This window comes from Musca domestica, unplaced genomic scaffold (assembly GCF_030504385.1).
Source record: "Musca domestica strain aabys unplaced genomic scaffold, Musca_domestica.polishedcontigs.V.1.1 9, whole genome shotgun sequence".
NCBI classification, from domain to species: domain Eukaryota; kingdom Metazoa; phylum Arthropoda; class Insecta; order Diptera; family Muscidae; genus Musca; species Musca domestica.
In genome coordinates this window covers 9,423,273-9,442,270 of record NW_026712435.1, presented here as the reverse complement: position 1 = coordinate 9,442,270, position 18,998 = coordinate 9,423,273, and the positions used below count along the sequence as shown (strand labels likewise).

The 18,998-nt window shown below is 34.6% G+C and overlaps 1 protein-coding gene across 7 annotated transcripts in view; it reads left to right on the top strand.

Moving 5' to 3' along the window:
- The window catches only part of LOC101900306 (potassium voltage-gated channel protein Shab), a 270,640-nt gene that overhangs the window by 72,479 nt on the left and 179,163 nt on the right, over nucleotides 1-18,998 (top strand). For 6 of the 7 annotated variants that reach the window (XM_059131692.1, XM_059131690.1, XM_059131689.1 and 3 more), the window contains one exon: nucleotides 12,019-12,063. The gene's annotated coding sequence lies outside the window, so the exon portion shown is untranslated. Of the gene's footprint in view, nucleotides 1-12,018; nucleotides 12,068-18,998 lie in introns of all 7 variants that reach the window. The other variant, XM_059131686.1, reaches the window with a different exon arrangement.

Sequence of the window (18,998 nt, the reverse complement as noted above, 5' to 3'; positions counted from 1 at the left end):
TCTGTGTCACCGTAGGAATATTATCGGCAAACAGCCAAACCCTTTGACGCAATTACATTCTATCTTTTGCTATCCCATCAGAACAAAACACACCTAATATGGGGTGTGTGCACTTCTCTATTAAGCTGCTGTACTCGAACAGGCATTACACCCACACAACAGTACTTATGTATCATCCTCTTGACTTGACTTATACAAATAAACAGAGGTACATACAAATGATTGGCCTTCTATGCTATCCAAACCGTATTGATTGTATTCGCAGCAATCCTACTCTCCTTCTTTTACATCCTTTTATTGTGATCATATTTGGCTGTTTCCATTATTATCTCAGCTTTAAATGTATATGCCAGTACAAATGTTTGTATATATAAATGCTTATTTTTGTACTAAAAGTAATATTTATCATTCAAGACTTTTACGTAAATGTAACTTTCTGATGACGAAAATAGACATTTTAAATGGATAAAAGAATGAAATATGATATTATTCTTATCTTTTTTTTCTAAACTTTTGTAGTCATGAGATACTGAAAATATTTTTATGCGGGTACTACTTATGTTTAATTAAACTACAAAAACTGCTCACAAAAAACTCACTGAGAGCAAAATTAAAAGAGAAGGCAAGTGTATCGGTGTTTTTGGAAAGTTTGCTAGGCCCAAAAGGACCAAGACCAATTTTTAAATTTGAAAACATGACCTAGGCTATGAAATAACTTAATTCAGAAGGTACCCATGTATGGATTCTACTCCAAACCATACATATAGACTGAAAATTTATTCCGAAGTGGTCTTTTACGCCTTGCGTTACAAAGATACCAATTTAAAGACCTATTGATTGACAACTAGAGCCAAGACCATCAACATCAGAGGATGACATTTATATGAGGTCGTCGACGTGTATTGATAATTCTCGCATGTTTTTGGTAACATTGATACAAATATTTTCTTGTTAAATTGAAATACTTCTTATTGGCTATGTACAGTAAAATTCGGTAAAGAATATTTTTGTCTTTGACGTCACCATTCAAAATAAGTAGGAGGAAAAATGTACGCGAATTCATATGAATTTGAAAAAATCACTACAAATAATTTGAGGAATAGCTTACTTACTACGAATATTTTAAATTGCGTTTTTAATCATTTTTTTTTTTTTTTTTGAAAAAAAAAGGATAAAAACAAACCTTTTGGTGACTCGCTTGAGGGTTAACATTTTCGACTAAAATAATCATCGCACCATTATCAGAAATACTGCCGAAGACACTGTACGCCTGAAATATTAATTATCCAAAAACTATGATTCCAAACATTTTAATTAATGTTGATGATAGGTAACTCTCCCTCCTCTATAAATAAGGGTTACTTAACTGTTTAAACGTCGATATATGTGTATTTTCCTCCTATACCCTGAACCATACAAAGGAGGATGTATTAAATTTGTTATTTCGTTTGTAAGTCATCCTGTCTGTCTGTCCTTCTGTGGAAACCACTCTTTCTTCCGAACGGAATGAAGTAGTTTGATAAAACTTTAGTTGATGTATTTCAGGATAGTAGAATTGAAAATGGACGATTTAAAAAATTCATCTTTCATCCGAATTTTCTGTTAATTAGCAATTTGTGTTTCCAGTTTGCTAAGAGCTCTCTATATAAGGTCCAGGTTGTGGTGTAGATCTCCATATTATTGTACTTCCAGGTATTCAGTACTCGAACTTGGCTTAACTCTAGTTTAATAAAAAATCTCGATTTTTTAAATTTTTCCAGAGGTAGATATTTTCACCATGATTCCGGGAAAGTATCTTTTCTTCGGCGATGGAACCGGATGTCCGATTATTTGACCCAAATAAACTAAATACAATACAATATAGGTATCATATCAAGGCTTATGAACGACCTATCCAACAATGATGGAGTTATTTAAAACGGTTCTGGAGTTGTATCAAAATTATTGATTTTTTAAGCCCGAATTAAAAAAAAAATCCCCAAAAGTCGAAAAGGCCCTATATTGGGAGTCCAAAAAATGTATGCAAAAACTAGATGCTATCCCTTTTCAAAATGCTATAATATTTGTTATTATCTTTCTTGGATCCAGAGGTATGATTCTTTGAACTCGGACTAGCCGATTATTTTCAGTATATTGAAACTATTTTTCCAGTATAAAAAAAACTTTAGTTTACGTAGCCGGTGAGGGGGTGAAAATCCCAAGCCTCGGCCAAAGGCCGGCTGCTTAAAAAGAGTATCAAATTTAGAAAAACTTTAGTTCGCTTAGCCGATGTTAGACATAGGTCGAAGCCGGCTGCCCAAAACAGCATACAATTAAAAAAAAAAAACTGAGCAGAATGTACTAAACATAATCGGCTCATCCGGGTTCCAAGACCATTATCTTTGGATCCAAGATAATAACATATATTGTAGCATTTTGGAAAGCTTATAGTGTCAACAAAAATTTGGAATAAATTTTGATTATGATATATTTGTTATCCCCAATGGGGTCTTTTTTGGGGTCCGGCTCCAAATAGATACTTTCACTAGCATTCAAATGATACTTATATTGTTCTGTTTAGTAGGTCTGTACTAGTCTTGGGCCCGGACTTTCGGACTCAAGAAAATAAAACTTTACGGAATCAGGTTAAAAATTTCAAAAAAAAACCGAGAGTTTTTACTAGAGTTATTTTCCGTATCTTGATAATATACTTACATTTTTCAATGGAATTGTTTTCAATATTTGTGGTTTGGAATTTGCAATGGGTTCCACCTACTATGACAAAAATTGTCAATGCAGTTCATTCTTTTGGTATAATGTCACTCTATGCGGGCGAGATATTTTACGTTTCTTAAAAGTGCGTAATGTCTCGAAATATTGATCTTAATGTTTGATCACAATTGCAATTCCATCGTCATAAAACTATGCGCAAATGTCTTAACGATGGTCCTCAATATCACTTAAGAAACATATTTCAGCAGAGAATTAAGAAAACTATTAGTTTACTAACATGCGCATTAATATATCGTAATTAATTTTCGTTATGTACATATATTATCTTGTGCCAAACCAATACAACTGATAAACCCCCTTTTTCGATGTGGGAGTAACTTATTCAGACACACTTTTTGTTTGATAAAATTTTTGATGAATTAAACATGGAAGAGACACGCCAATCATTTATACTCTTTTTTTAACAGTAACAACCATTTTATATACATATGTGCACATGTGTGTGGGAAGAATACAAACACATCATACCCCTATTAGTGGAGATAAGGCGTGTTATTAATCGGTTTTGCAAACAGAGCCAACAAATATAAACTACAAAAACAATGAGTAGCGTAATAGTAAGGGGAATGATAAAAATATATATTTATGGAGACAATATATAAAATGTTATGGAAATTTCTTTCAGAAAGCAATAATGGTAATTTTACATATATTTTGCCAATAAAATAAACCTTGACATTGACAACCTCTTATTAAAAGTGGCGAATGTTGTAAAATTAATATAAATCGGATAATAATAGATTTTGTGGTATATACGGTTGTTAATCATCATGGTCATTGTAGTGTGATCGGTTTAATTTCTTTGTATGTCCCTCTTAATTTATATATGAACATTTTTAATTTAAATGTAGAATTTGCTCGTCGATGTCAGTGTTACGCTCTTAAAGTTGTTAAATTTAAACGGTGTTGTCCTCCTCTCATTCAATGAACTCACGCGATAAGCCTTCTGCTAACGAAATGACTTATTATGCATGTGGAACAAGCCATAGACGCCCCATGGTCTCACGAAATGACAGTAGCCTACACGCATACCACTGTTATCCCGACGCTTTTGTTTCGTTGAACAATAACACAACGTTCACATCAGGGAGTGGTAATTCAACAAATGTCACATCCAACAGAGCCTGCTTGACTTGTAATTACAACTGGTTAGAATACAAAACATGGCAGAATTTGTGTACGGTCGTTGCTCCGAAAATAGGCTATCCGCGAGGAATTACTTTTTAAATATAATGTTGTTTCGTAAAAGATATTAAATTGGTAGATAAGGATATAATCCAAAAAATAGCGTAAAATACGCCAGTAACATTTGAATAATTTTGCTTCATTTTGTAATATGATTTTCATTTGTTGTATTTTTTTTATATTGCAAGAACTTTTGTCATATTGAAATGTGTATGCATTGGAATTGTTCATTTTGTGATGTTTATATTTCCATTTTTATTTGAAATAGTGAAGGAAACAAAATTAGTGCACAACACGACTGCAGTTGTGCCTTCGCTCATACATGGAACAAAACAGTTATTTGGGGCCTAAGTAAAATCGTGGACCTACCTACTATTGCCGTATGAGAAATCTTTAACAAATACGAAACCAAATTGCTAAATTATAGTCCATTCGGATGAAAATTGGAACTAGGAGCAGGGAGGCACCGACATAAAATGGTAAAATTATATTCTCTGATGTGGAAAATGCTTCTCAAAGCTTCAAAATACTTAACATTTTTGCTGGAATAGATTTAACAAACAGAAATATGGAGCTCATTCGGTCGAAATTGTGACAGAAGCATGATAAATTACGACGGGCCGAACATCTTAGGATTGATGTAAATGTCTGTGCAAAATTTCAAAGATCCATCCTAAATAGTTCTTCCAATTGCAATATTTTATTTCATTTACGGTGGTATGTACAAAAGGTGAGTTATGTTTATCTGTCCCCTCATAAGGTGGGCACAGCTAACTACCTCGCAGCAAAACATTACGAATTCAAATGTTCTTAAGACCTTTATACTACATATTGATCACATGGGGAATGTTATAAATCACTAATATAAATTGTGATTAGAACATTCAAAATATACAAAACACAATATTCTTAAGTTATGAAAACCAGAAATCGTCGGATAAGTCTAGAGATTGAAACTTATGTGGGCTAGATAATTTATTTTAATTTTTATGCTATTATGTCCTTAAAATATGATTAGAATTGAGATGCAGCATTCTAGCACCTGGTCCTACCTTGAGAATATGAATAAGTATTTAATTCCGTTCAAAGTAACTAAATGGCAGACACAGCTACATGGGTTTTTTATTGAAGCGTGGATCAACTACTTTCTTATGGCAAACTTCCATCCAATGAGTACACGAAACAAAATATAAACTAGTAAAAAAATATGTTCAGCTGGGGCGAAATTTAAACATCCTCCATTATTTGCAAAAGAAAACATTTTTGTATAAAGTATCTGGATTCAAAACGTGTTCTACTTTAAACTACAAATACCAGTAAGGTCCACAGGATAAAGCTTAAAGCTTACAATTAAAATTAAAGTGGTAAAGCCGTTAGATAATGAGGCTCAAATTGTCAAAATACCGAACATCTGAAGGTACCGTTATATGTACACTATAGGTAGAGACTGTCATATGAAGGCTATAGTAAAATGTGGACCTATAAATACAATGTTCCACAACCGGAGCTAGAATCCACCACGAACTGTAAATACCAATTTTTTGACAAATTCGTGGAAAAATGTAGCTAAAACCATAAAAATAGGGAATATCGGGAGGTACCGTTTTATGGGGGCTATACTAAAACGTGGACCGATATAGCCCATTTACAAACTTAACCTGTCTACTAGCAAAATACACATGTGTGCAAAATTTTAGCCTTCTATGTCAATTCGTTGAAAGAGAACCTGACAGACAGACAGGAGAGCGGACATCACTAAATCGATTTAGAATTTTATTTGGTCCTGATTATTTACAGGGTGGGATAAAAAAAAACTGCAACAAAGTCAAAGGCCATAATTTTTACATTTTTTTTTAATTTTATTGAATGAAAGCAAAAAATATCGGAAATAGCATCAAATTTTAGAGTAAGTTTAGATATGTTCGAATTGATCACCTTTGGCACGAATTATGGACTTTAAGCCGCCAACGAAATCGTCACAGGCTGTCCGCATGTTGCTTTGCGGTATTTTGTCCCATTCCCGGCGAAGCGCTTGCTTGAGGTGCTCGACACTTTGGTATTTCTTAGTGCCAACCTTGCTTTCCAAAATACTCCAGACACAATAGACCAGCGCATTGGTATCCGGAGATTTTGGTGGCCATTGGGCGCTGGAAATAAAGCGATAAACCTCATTTTGTAGCCAGTCTTGGGTGGCGAGTTCTGAGTGCGATGGTGCTTAGTCCGTTTGGAATGTCCAAGGTCTGCGGCGAAAATACTAGCGTGCCCAAGGTTTTAATACACCCTCCAGAATATTTTCGCGATATTATTCGGCATTTATTCTGATGCCACGGTCGATTAATACGAGCGGAGAGCGACCATCGGATGTTATGCGGACCACTTCTTGCACTTTTTTGAATTTTAAATGCTTTACTGCGAGCTTATTTTTTAATATTTGCCGAGCGAGGGTTCGAGACACAAACGATTTATTCACAGTTAAATGCTGGAGTGCTCTAACGATAGCCACTTGCGGTTTTCCAGCCAAATATCATAGAAATCACTCTATCATGCTTGAATTCCAACACGAATAACTTTTTTTCTGGAAAATTCTCACCAAAATGTTTTAGTACGCTTGTAAACAATATAATGAGCTGGCACTAGAATAATTTTAATAGCTATCGGATGGGTGCTATCAGCCATAGTGAACCCGTATTAAATAACTATTTCCAGAAAAGAGTTTACTATTCTAAAAATCGTAAATATCAAATTGGGTCTCATTTATTGGAAAAATATTAAGAGATAGCAATATTTAAGAGTTACCGAAAACATGTATTAGCACATGGAGACCTCTCATAGTAAACAAATTGGTGATACTGGTGTATATGCAAAATATCCTTCATTGATTTAAAATTTTGTAATCCTTATGGAAATGGGTTGACAACGCTTTAGCAATAACCCACAAAACAAGGAAAACATCAGTAATCCCTAACCTATAAAAACAGCAACTTTTTACCTACAACAACATTTTTTGCAAAGTTTTAGCTTTATCAAAGAGAGAAGTTATGAAGATATAACTAAATACTAAACAATGGGCCAGCCACGCGGTCCAGGTCAGTTCGTTTGTAATAAACTAAGGGTTACTGGGAACGATTTATACACGACGAAGAATTGGATCGGTTTTTGTCGGTAAAAGAAGAAATAGAAAAAAAAATATTTTAGAAACTTAGACTATTTTTTATATGATTAATTTTAAAATGTTGTGCAATAATTGGGAATTTTAACGAATTTTTATACGAATTCTCAACATATTATGTCTTATCGTTCATTTCAAAACTTAAGCCCGAGGCCATTGCTAGGGTAATCGGTCACTCATATTTTACAATAGTGTATATTATGTGTAGATGATGGCCTAAAAATCGGAATATGATTCGTGATATTTTCGGAGACCATTCTGAGTACCCGCATCAGATTTAAAAATATGATAATAAGTCCATTCCTAAATCAACATATTTGGTCTACAATATTTAAGACAACAGGAATATCATTTAAAATTTCAAAGAATCAAATATATATTTATCGCAATGTGTGGATACACACTAATGTGACCGCCAATAAAAATCAAAACAAATAAAATCACCATCACCAAGAAGAAGACTACGTCATCATCTCAAACAAACTAGTTGTATTTATTACAAGTTTCAGAGTTCTACCGATGGCATCAAGCATATCATCATTATTTTCTTCAGACCACTCCGTGCACGAGAATGTCTTTCGTTTCGTGATATTCCATCAGGTGGTTGATTTCTCTATTCAATTTTAAACAAAACACAAACAATTCCCTCAACTATATTTAGCAAGGAAAATATTTCATTCGCTCTAATTTAAAGTTTAGTGAAATATGTGTTGTTTCTGTATGAGCGAGTTGTTTGTTTGTTTCCTTCTTTCATTCTTGCTTCCCATCTTGCCGTAGAGTGGAAACAGACATTTTACATATTTTTTTCGTTAATTTTTCAATGATTTACTGAATGGGTGTTGTGCGTGTTAGCTATGTTTCTTTTTAAGTTTTCACAATTAAAAGCAGCCATTTATTTTGGCTTCAAATTTTTGGCCCAAAAACATTTTTGTGGTAATGAAGTTTTAGTTTGTATGACGAGAATTTGAATCATTCAACCGAAGTGACAATTTCATTATCAGAAGATTTAAAGTAATATTTATAAATGACATATACTTTTTGCTAATTTATTCAGTGTTACAATATCAAATTTTAGATTCTTTAATTATGTATTATTTAAAATAGAATTTCTCATAGCATTTGGCAGTCATGCCAAATTACGGACTTCAGGTTATAGCAATACAACATTTACGACATTGCAATGTGGCCACTACATATTTATACTCTCAGTCATATGGCTACAGATAGGGATAAAACGTCCCTCATAGAAATAACGGTTTAAGATCCTAGACCTCTTTGGACCAAATCCGTTTCAGGACATTTGGAATCGATTTAGGGTTGTCCGTCCGTCCGTCTGGCTGGCTGGTGCGAACGATAACTCTCGATGGGTGTATCCAAATTAACTCAAACTTGGTACATCGTACTATTATTGTCAAACTTAGTTTGAGTTCGGAGGTAGACAATATTGGCCCACTCCTTCGGATCAGGAAATAAATACTTATATCTCTCATAACTTGCGATACAAGTCAGCAATTCTATTCACATTCAGTATATGTAATTATTTTTCTCAACCAGAGATATGATATAAAAGTGGAATTTATCGGATTAATCCTTCTCGTACCTCCTACAAAAATTGATAGTTATTCGCATAAAATTGGAAGTTCGTGTTCGATTTTCTCTATATTCTGCACTTTCCAATATTTTTTATCAGTATTAGATAAAGTGGAATGCTACGCAACATTTTCCAAATATGATCACATTGCTCATACCAAGTAAAGAAAGTAGAAAAATTAGTCCATATCTGATACGTTTTAATATATATCTGACTTATGTACTTATATACGAAATGGACAATATTGGCCAACTCCTTCGGAAATTCCCCCATATGGGTTCAACATTTTGAATAATCATAACGGATGTGAAAATATATTTAAATAAACGAACAATAGTTGACGTCAGACATCTGTCGGCAAACCGACTGATACTATTTAACTTGTTTTTCTTCGCTTAATTATCAAATAATTATTCCACTTATTAAAATGTATTTACATTATTTGATGAGCCACCTTAACATTTATCCCCTTCTCAGTGTGCTTCTTCGGTAGCTCATTTTTAAAATAACGTTCTGATTTTATATGCAATTGTAGAAGATTTGTGGTTTTAGGTCAGATTGATATTATGTACTGCCTTTATCGCCAATGTTTGTCGAGTGTTCGAGTAAGATCGAAGTTGAGAGTAACCGCTTCGTGAGAGCACTCACTGTCGTGCTACCTCGTGCCAAGTATAACCGATACTATTTATCTGCGATTCGCCCAACTCCGCTATCCGTTCGATTCTATATAATATTATCCAGTGGTCCATCATCGAGCCAGCTTTTTCAACCCGAATAAGCCGACCTTCAACCGTTAAATCGCCAGCCGACCTATTGTCACAAACTCCAATTTTCCTTCAGCCATATGGCTACCAGGGGGTCTATACCATTTTATGCGGTCAGAACGTGCCACATCGAAATAACTGTTTTAGACCCTAGGTCTCTTTGGATCAAATCCTTTTCAGGACACTTGGAGTCGATCTAGCGATTTCCGTCGGTCCGTCTGTCTGTTGGTGCGCACGATATCTCTCGAAGGGGGTTTCCTATTTAGTCCTAACTTAATACATCGTAATATTATTATAATGGACAATATCGGACTACTCCTTCTGATACTTCCCCCAAAAAATGTGGAAATTAAAAAAAAATATATTTTACTGCACACAAAGAGAAAGGTTTATCAGATTTTGCTCCAACTATACAAATCCTAATATTTGCATCAGTATTGGTCAGGTGCGAAAATGGATAATATTGGTCCAATCTATCAAGTACCTCAACATTTTGAATAATTAAAACTCTGTGATGAGAGAGTCCGATTGTCTTCAAATTGCTCACATCTCAATATTTTTAGTAACTCAAGATCCGGTGTGAAGATGGAATATGTCGGTCCACTCCCTCTGGTACCTCCCCCACAAAGGGTCAAACTTTAGAATAACCAAAACGATTATAAAAGACGGAATAAGCATCCAGTTCTCTTCATATTTCACACATCCCATTATTATACCCTCCACCTTGGAAAGGAGGGTATACTAACATTGTCATTCCGTTTGTAATATGCCTAAATATTCGTCGTAGACCCCATAAAGTTCATAATCATCATATAATTCTAAGTCGAATTTAACGATGTCCGTCTGTCTGTCAGTTGAAATCACGATACAGCCCACATTATTTGACGTAGAGCGTAGAAATTTAGCAGAACAATTTGTATTGTATCTAGAATGGTTGGTATACCACGTCTGGGTATAGTCCCCATATAACGGTACCGATATTCGGTATTTTGGTTTTTGCCACATTTTTTCAAGGCTTTGTCTGAATATTGGTATTTGTAGGTCATAATGGGTCCTAGTTTGTGCGCCGAAATATTGTATGTATGGTATAGCCCGGTACCTCCCGATTTTTGGTATGTTGATGATTTTTGCCACATTTGTTCACTGATTTGTCTAAAAATTGGTATTTGTATGTCCTAATGGGTTCTAGCTCCGTTGACGAAACATTGTATGTATAGGTTCACGTTTTTGTGTAGCCCCATATGTAGCGGTAGCTAACGATATTCGATATTTTGATGATTTTGCCACATTTTTTCACGGATTTTTTTCATATAAAGTAAAAATTGGTATTTGTTGGTCATAATGGGTTCTGGCTGCGGTTGCGAAACATAGGATTTATAGTTTTTTTGTAGCCCCATATATCGGTACCTCCCGATATTCGATAATTTGATGATTTTTCAAATATGTCTAAAAATTGGTATTTGTGGGTCATAATGGGTTCTAATGTTTCTCGGCCCGGCCCGGCCGAACTTAATGTTTTTTATTTGTTTTTACTAACACTAGACCTGATGTGAATACGGGATATAACGGTCCACTTATTCTGGTACATCCTCCACAAGGGTCAAAATGTTGAATATCCATCAAGCTTATAAAACTCGAAATTAATTTCCAATTCCATTCAGATTTGATACATCTCAATATTTCCATCAAAATAAGGCCAATTATAAAGATTGTAGAAATAGGACCATTTTTTCTGGTACCTAACCCACACAGGGTTCAAGATTTTGAAAAACAAAACGTTTAAAGCATTAAAACGAAATAAGCATCCAACTCTCTTCAAATTCCACACAGACAAACACAAAGTCTGTTTTGAAGATGACATATATCTACGAACCCCTTCTTATACCTCAACCATAAAGGGTCACAATTTTCAATTGTTTTGTCTGTCCAACTTGCGAAACAAGTCAGCGATTCTTCACAACTTGCAATATCTAAATACTACACTAGGTTCCTAACAGCACACAGCAAAATAAGTATAACGGGTACGTGTGAAAGATTCAAATTGGACCTCCATTTAAATTATTTTTTTAAATAGTGCACATAGTGATGAATGGTTGATTTTTTGCCCAGAATGTTTTAATTTGTTGGACGAAAACATTCGACCGAATCAAGAGAATTGGAATATAGCTTTCATTGAAATGTGTTATTGGAGGTGGAGTTAATTTATATTCATTAAAATATGTCACATGTCGGTTTGTTGCCTTTCTTATTGACAAATGGACTTACATGTCTTTTCACGTGGCCTTAACATTCGCCTAAAATGGCATATTTAATTGAGTCTCTCCCCAACCCTAGAATTCAAATACATTGTATAATAGATATATGGAGATACAACTGCTGTATTATTCTTTCATTTGCCATTCTATGTTAAAAATAAATATTTATTCATGTTTCTTTATCAGTCAGTCAGTCAGTGTTTGCCTGACTTAAGTGTGACAATTCAGAAATAATTTTATTCACGTCTCTTTGTGTTTTTTTGTTCTTCTGTTCTTTTGCAGATTCTGTGAATGCATCGTGTGGAAAAAACATCAGATATCATTGTGGTAGGTAAGCATCGTTGCGTCATGAATCTATTTTCAAATGAAGAAAGCAACAAAATAATAGCAACATACAATACAAATGCATACCGTATAATACAAGTGTATATGTTTGTGTGTACATATGTTTCATTTGATTCGAGGTGTTCTTTAAATAGACCTAGCAATCTATTGAAATGATATTATCATAAGTGTTAAAGAGGGACGAATGGAATAAATTCGAAACATAAGTCATATTAAGGCAATAGTTAGATGAAATACAATATCCATAATAACCTTTTAAATTTATGGAGAAATTTAAAAGGGTTTCCAAAAAGTTTCAAACTTGGTTTAAACATCCACCGTTTCAAATAAAAGAAAAACTGAGAAACTTCTTCCACTAAAAACTATAAATTCTAAGTATCACAAGTGTCGGAACAGCATTCTCAGTTTATATATGTGAAAAGTTTTAAATAATAATATTTCTGATAAAAAATTGAACTTAATAGAGCCAAAAATTATTCTTGCACATGTAAATGGATCTTCCGATCTCGCCGAGTTGAGTTGATCTACCTATGTATGTATGACGGATGTCCCTGTTTATTTGTAATCACGCTACAGGTCGCAAATTTTGGCCCGATTATCACGAAATTTTGCATGGAGTGGGGTTAAGATCAAAATAGAAGCCTTTTGTTGGAGGGAGATGATCGTAATATATTTAGGGATTGAAATGGACCAAAAACAGAAAAAGTCTTGATTTTGTAGTTATTCAGAGGTCACAGCTATAGACTAATCGTCTCGTAATTTAGCATGAGGCTACAGTTTAGGGGTATAAGCCTACCAATTTGGATGGGCATCGAATAGTATTTTGCGGTTGAAATAGACCATAACTTTTATGTATTAAATACGAACATTTCCATTAAATGCCAAAGGAATCTATGTTAGTTTCTATGCACATAACTCAAAAACAGCTGGATTGATTTTCACAATTCTCATCGATTCGGAATGGTCTCTTACCAGAAAATGATAAAATCTAAGAAAATCGCGTAGAAATATAACAATAAAGAAGATAATATTTTTGGTTACTTTTTTATTTTTTGTTATGTTAATAATAAACATTATTAACTCATGCGATTTTTAAGGACAGGGCAGAAGTTTAGCTATTTGGATAAACAAAAGCTATCAGGACGACAGAAAGTGTAAACAAGTGCCCCCGGTCAAAAACCAAACGTTCCATTTCTTCAGGGCTGTATGACATTTTTTCAAAAATTAAAAATCAGTCATACATTTGCCTGGACATTCTTTCTTTTTCATACACGTATGATCTCATTTTGGCCGACCCTGGTTCGGGCCTTCGTAAATCGAGTGTTTTAAATTCCAATGATAATATCTGTCTTATATATATATATAGATAATATTAGTTCTAGTCGATCAAATTTGAAAGTTTAAAGTGTTTAAGTTATTATCTTTAATAAAAACTGTATAATATTTATCAAAGATATGTGCAATCATTCGACCCCATCCAGTGCATATGAATGCATGCATATATCAATGGTGTGTATGTTATAAATTCTGATGTGTGACTTCATTGGTCCAACTTGTTTGGTTTGCCCCGTGTCTGCATCGGGATGGTGATGCCAACAACTGAGCATGCAAATGCAAACAAACAACGAACAATGACGTTATTTAGGCTCATCGATGCCGTCCACCGAATGCATCTATTTTCAATCTGGTGCAAGTTTGTTTTCCTCACGCTTCGCCATCGGTTACGTTTGCTGAAGCGAAAAATAAAGATTCAGTCATTGCATAGTTGCGGTGCATTCAAAAGCAGCAGAAGAAGGTCATTGTATTTGGTTTGATATTCATGAGAGCACGAACGAACATTCGTATTTTTAGGCTGGCAAATGCACGTTTCGCATCGAACGCACTGTTTGGGATCGAGAGTGTGGGTGGATGTGTAGTTGGTGTTTTTGTTTTGCACTTCCATTCTTGGAGACGAAACTATTTGCGTGCCATTTTTATGATTTGTAATTTTAAAAATATCCAGCTAATTTTAATTTTTTTTTTCCGATTCCGGTTTCTTTTTCTCATGTCGTTGCCGCAAAAATTTCCATAGCGATTTTAGTGACTCGAATAATAGTATATATGTATAAATATCCATGTCGCACAAAAGTTGTACATAGTGGCTACTTTGTGGTTTGTTTCGGCCACGTTGAAGTGCAACATGGATGTGGGTTGGGCGCAACTGCGAAATAATGGATGTACGCTTTCGTCGCTTTTCATATTTCCTCTTAAAGATTTTCACAAACAACTTTTGTTTGTTTGTTTGGCTTTTCATGAGGCAACAAATAGTCAGTCAGTGGTCGGAGGCATAAATAAATAATGGCATCGCACAGATGTTATGAAAGTTGACTATAAATAACTTTCATTTTCATATTGCATAAAATTTTCACACGCTTCTTTCCTCGCTGTTGACCTGGATTGGTTGAATAAGTTTATTAATTGGTCTTTAATTATATATTTATAAGATCAAAACATGTCGTTCGGACATTTTAAATCTTCTTCGCGCAAATATATGCACATGGATGTATGGACAATATTCCTTTAGTGACATTGAGAGGAAAATTGTTAATTTTATGTTAAATTTATTTTAAGTTCACGGTTTACACACAGACATCGCTGTTTTGTATGACACAAGGGATATGTATATTAAGTTGTGGGACCGCACAAACATTTACAAAAATTTAAAGGATTAACGCAAATAACGAATGAGTAGTAAAAACAAAACTTCTCATGGTATTCCATCATAAAATGTTGGCACTGATTTTTTATTCGAATTGTTTTTCTATTGAGTTTTGGAATTCAAATAAAAACTGTTAAGTTTAACAAATGCGCTTACAAGAAATTTTCGCATTTTCTTTCGTTTTACAAAACTTTTCTCCGATATATCATGTTTTAAAAGATGTTTCTCAATTAACACCTTTTTTGTGAAAACAAATATTTTCTTGCAACCCATTCATATTTAAACGTTTTCGTTTGAAATTTGATTTTCATAATAATTTCGAAAGTTTTCACCTAGGCCGAAATTACATTAGGCAATATAGGCAGGAGAGAGAGAGAGCTGGAAATTTTGCGACAATTCTTTATGTGCATTCAAACTCTTGACCCTCTATGGAGTAGGTTCCGATGGATTGTCCATTTCGTATCGGACCTACATAAATATGATATAAATATTGCAACATGCCAGGTTTGGACCATATTTGTTACTTCCTTCACTTTATATGTGATAATTTTTACAAAATGTTAAAATGCGCGCGAGGTACCAGATTTTGTGGACCGAAATATTTCATTTTCACACTTCATATAATCAAGAAAATCTAACATGTTGATCATTTGTGGGGGAGGCACCAGAAGGAATGTTGCGATCTCTGCCAACTTCAAAACATATCTTGTGTTGATACAAACATTGTGATGTGCCGTGTTTGAATGGAATCGGGTGTTAATTGCTTGTTTTATGACCTGCAGGTATATTATAAATGTTGACGTTTTGTGGGTAGGTACTTGATAGAGTGGGCCGAGATTTGTTCCAATTGACCGATGATGCAAATATTAGGATTTACAAAGTTAGAAGAAAATCAGACGATCCTTTCTCTATTGGCACAGTAAAATATTTTTTTTTGAAAATTTCGACGTCTTGTGGGGATGTTCCATAAGGAGTGAACCGATATTGCCCATCTCCGAACTTTATCTAAGTTTGATAATAATATTACTATGTACCAAGTTTGGACAAAATCGAATACTCCATTCGAGAGCTATCGTGTGGATCGACGAACATCGCTAGATCGACTCTAAATGTCCGGAAACGGATTCTAAAGAGACCTAGGGTCTAAACCATAATTTCGATGAAGCACGTTTTGGTCGTATCAAATGATATATACCCTCTGTAGCCATATGATGGTATAAAAATCTTATTATCTTCAAATTTTGCTTATCACATCACTACTACACTATACTCCACCAACTCCATATATTGTATAAAGATGGGATAGATGTTTGCATTGTTTTTGTTTGGATTTATTCTTACAAAAACCAAATTTACATGCAGGTGGTAATATTTTGTTACAAATTTTATTTTGTTATTATACCCTCCGCCTTGGAAAGGAGAGTATATTAACTTTGTCACTCCGTTTGTAACATCCCTAAATATTCGTCGTAGACCCAGCATAAAATTCTAAGTCGATTTAACGATGTACGTCTGTCTGTTGAAATAACGATACAGGCCACATAATTTGACGTAGAGCGTCAAAAGTTAGCAGAATAATTTGTATTGTGTCTAGGATGGTTGGTATTGAAAATGAGATATATCGGTCCACAGTTTGGTATAGTCCCTATATAACGGTACCTCCCGATATTCGGTATTTTGATGATTTTGGTATTTATAGGTCATAATGAGTCCTAAGACAATTTAGCCATGTCCGTCAGTCTGTCTGTGTGTCTGTCTGTTGTAATCACGCTATCTTTCGCTAATCACGCTAAGTTCGTAAATGGGCTATGTAGGTCGCCGTTTTCATATAGCCCCCATATAACGGTACCTCCTGATATTCGGTATTTTGATGATTTTAGCGACACTATTCACCGGAATTGTTTCATATTTGGCATTTGAAGTTCGAAATGGATACTACAGCCTGAGACAGCAAATTGTCTGTGCAAGTCCACGTCTTCGTATAGCCCCCATATAACAGTATCTCCCTATATTCGGTATTTTGATGATTTTAGCGACATTATTTACCGGAATTGTTTCAAATTTGGTGTTCGAAGTTCGAATGGATACTACAGCCTATACAGGTCCACGTCTTCGTATAGGCCCCATATATCAGTACCTCCTTATATTCGGTATTTTGACGATTTTAGGTACAATACTCACCGAAATTGATTGAGATGTCGTATTTGAAGTTCGTAATGGAAGCTACAGCCTGTGACAGAAAATTGTCTATACAGGTCCAGGTCTTTGTATAGCTTTTATATAACGGTACCTCCGTATGTACGGTATTTTGATGATATTGGCTATATTTATCACCGTTTATTTGAAGTTTCGAATTTGAATAAGGTTATGGCTTGTGACAAACAATGCCTATGTAGGTGCACGTCGTACAGGCCCTAATATAACGGCTATATTCGGTATTTTTAAAATGTTAACAGAATTTTTGTCAAATGTTATTTTTTTTTCGAAAATTTTCAAATTCGTTCTAAATGATGGAGGGTGTTCTAAGTTCGTCCCGGTCGAACTTGCTGCTTTTTATACCCTACACCACAAGGTGGTCAGGGTATTATGTCTTTGTGCATTTGTTTGTAGCAGGCAAAAGGAAACGAGATAGACCCAGAGTTCCTTTTGATGATCTGCATAGAATCACATTCTGAGTCGATTTATGCATGTCCGTCCGTCCGTCTGTCCGTCTGTCCGTCTGTCCATGTATTTTTGTAAACAAAGTACAGGTCGCATTTATTGCCCGATCCAGATGAAATTTTGCACAGATCATTTGTTTGGCCCAAGGACGAACCCTATTGAAATTGGAGATAATCGGTCAAAATTTAGATATAGCTCCCATATACATCTTCGTCCGATTTGCCTTTCATTGTGCACCAAACGTGTAATATCAGCCCCAATTGTATGGAATTTTGCACATACAACCAAATTAGGCCTGAAAATATGTATGCCAAATTTGATCGAAATCGGTTCAGATATAGCTATAGCTTCCATATATATTGTTCATCCGATTTGTTATTTTTGTCCACCGCCGCCGTAATATGCACTCTGCAACAACAATATTTAGGGAAATATATCAAATACAGCTCAGAAATACATTTGCAAAATTTTATCGAGATCGGTTCAGATTTGGATATAGCTCCCATATATAACTTCATCCGGTTTACCTTTTATTGTGCACAAAACGTCTAATATTTGTCCAAATGGGATGGACTTTGGCACATACGACCGAACTGAATGAAGCTAGTATGTCAAATTTGGTGAAGATCCGTTCAGATATAGCTATAGCCTCCATATATATTATTCATCCGATTTGTTATATTTGTTACCCACAACCGTAATATGCACTCCGTAACAACGATATTCAGGGAAATATATCAAATACAGCTCAGAAATATCTTTGCCAAATTTTATCGAGATCGGTTCAGATTTGGATATAGCTCCCATATATATATTTATCCGATTTCAAATTAATTGTGCACCAAATGGTCAATGCAAGTCTGAATTTAAAAGATACAAATGCTTCGGCATGTTTAGTCCTTTGAACTTTAAATTATAATTATAATCATAGCGTGTATGATTGAATTCTCCCATAAAAACTTTTAATTGTTATGTGGAGCTCTACTAAATTAGCAAAGTGGTGTAGGGTATCATAAAGTCGGCCCCGCCCGACTTTAAGACTTTCTTTACTGGTTTTACTTGTTTTTTGTAAACTAAGTACAGGTCGCATTTATTGCCCGATCAGATGGAATTTTGCGCAAGTCATGTGCTTGACCCAAGGACGAACCCTATTGAAATTGAAGATAATCGGTAAAAATTTAGATATACCTCCCATATACATCTTCGTCCGATTCGTATTTTATTGTGCACCAAACCCTATTAGTATAGAATTTTGCACAAGGAATTTTGAAAAGGAACAAATGCCTCGGCAAATTTAGTAGAAATAGATTCAGAGCAGAATATTCCTGTCATACATTAGTTCCTATGGACTTTAAATAATAACTATAATCATAGTTGGTATGATTTAATTCTCACAAATTCACCATAAAACTCTTAGTTGTTATGTGAAGCTCTACTAAATACGCAAAGGGGTATAGGGTATCATAAATTCGGCACTGATATATAGTTTGCTATATATATCATATCTTAAATATCAACGTCAATGTAACGGTCAGAAGTGGCCTTTCTGTGAGTATTT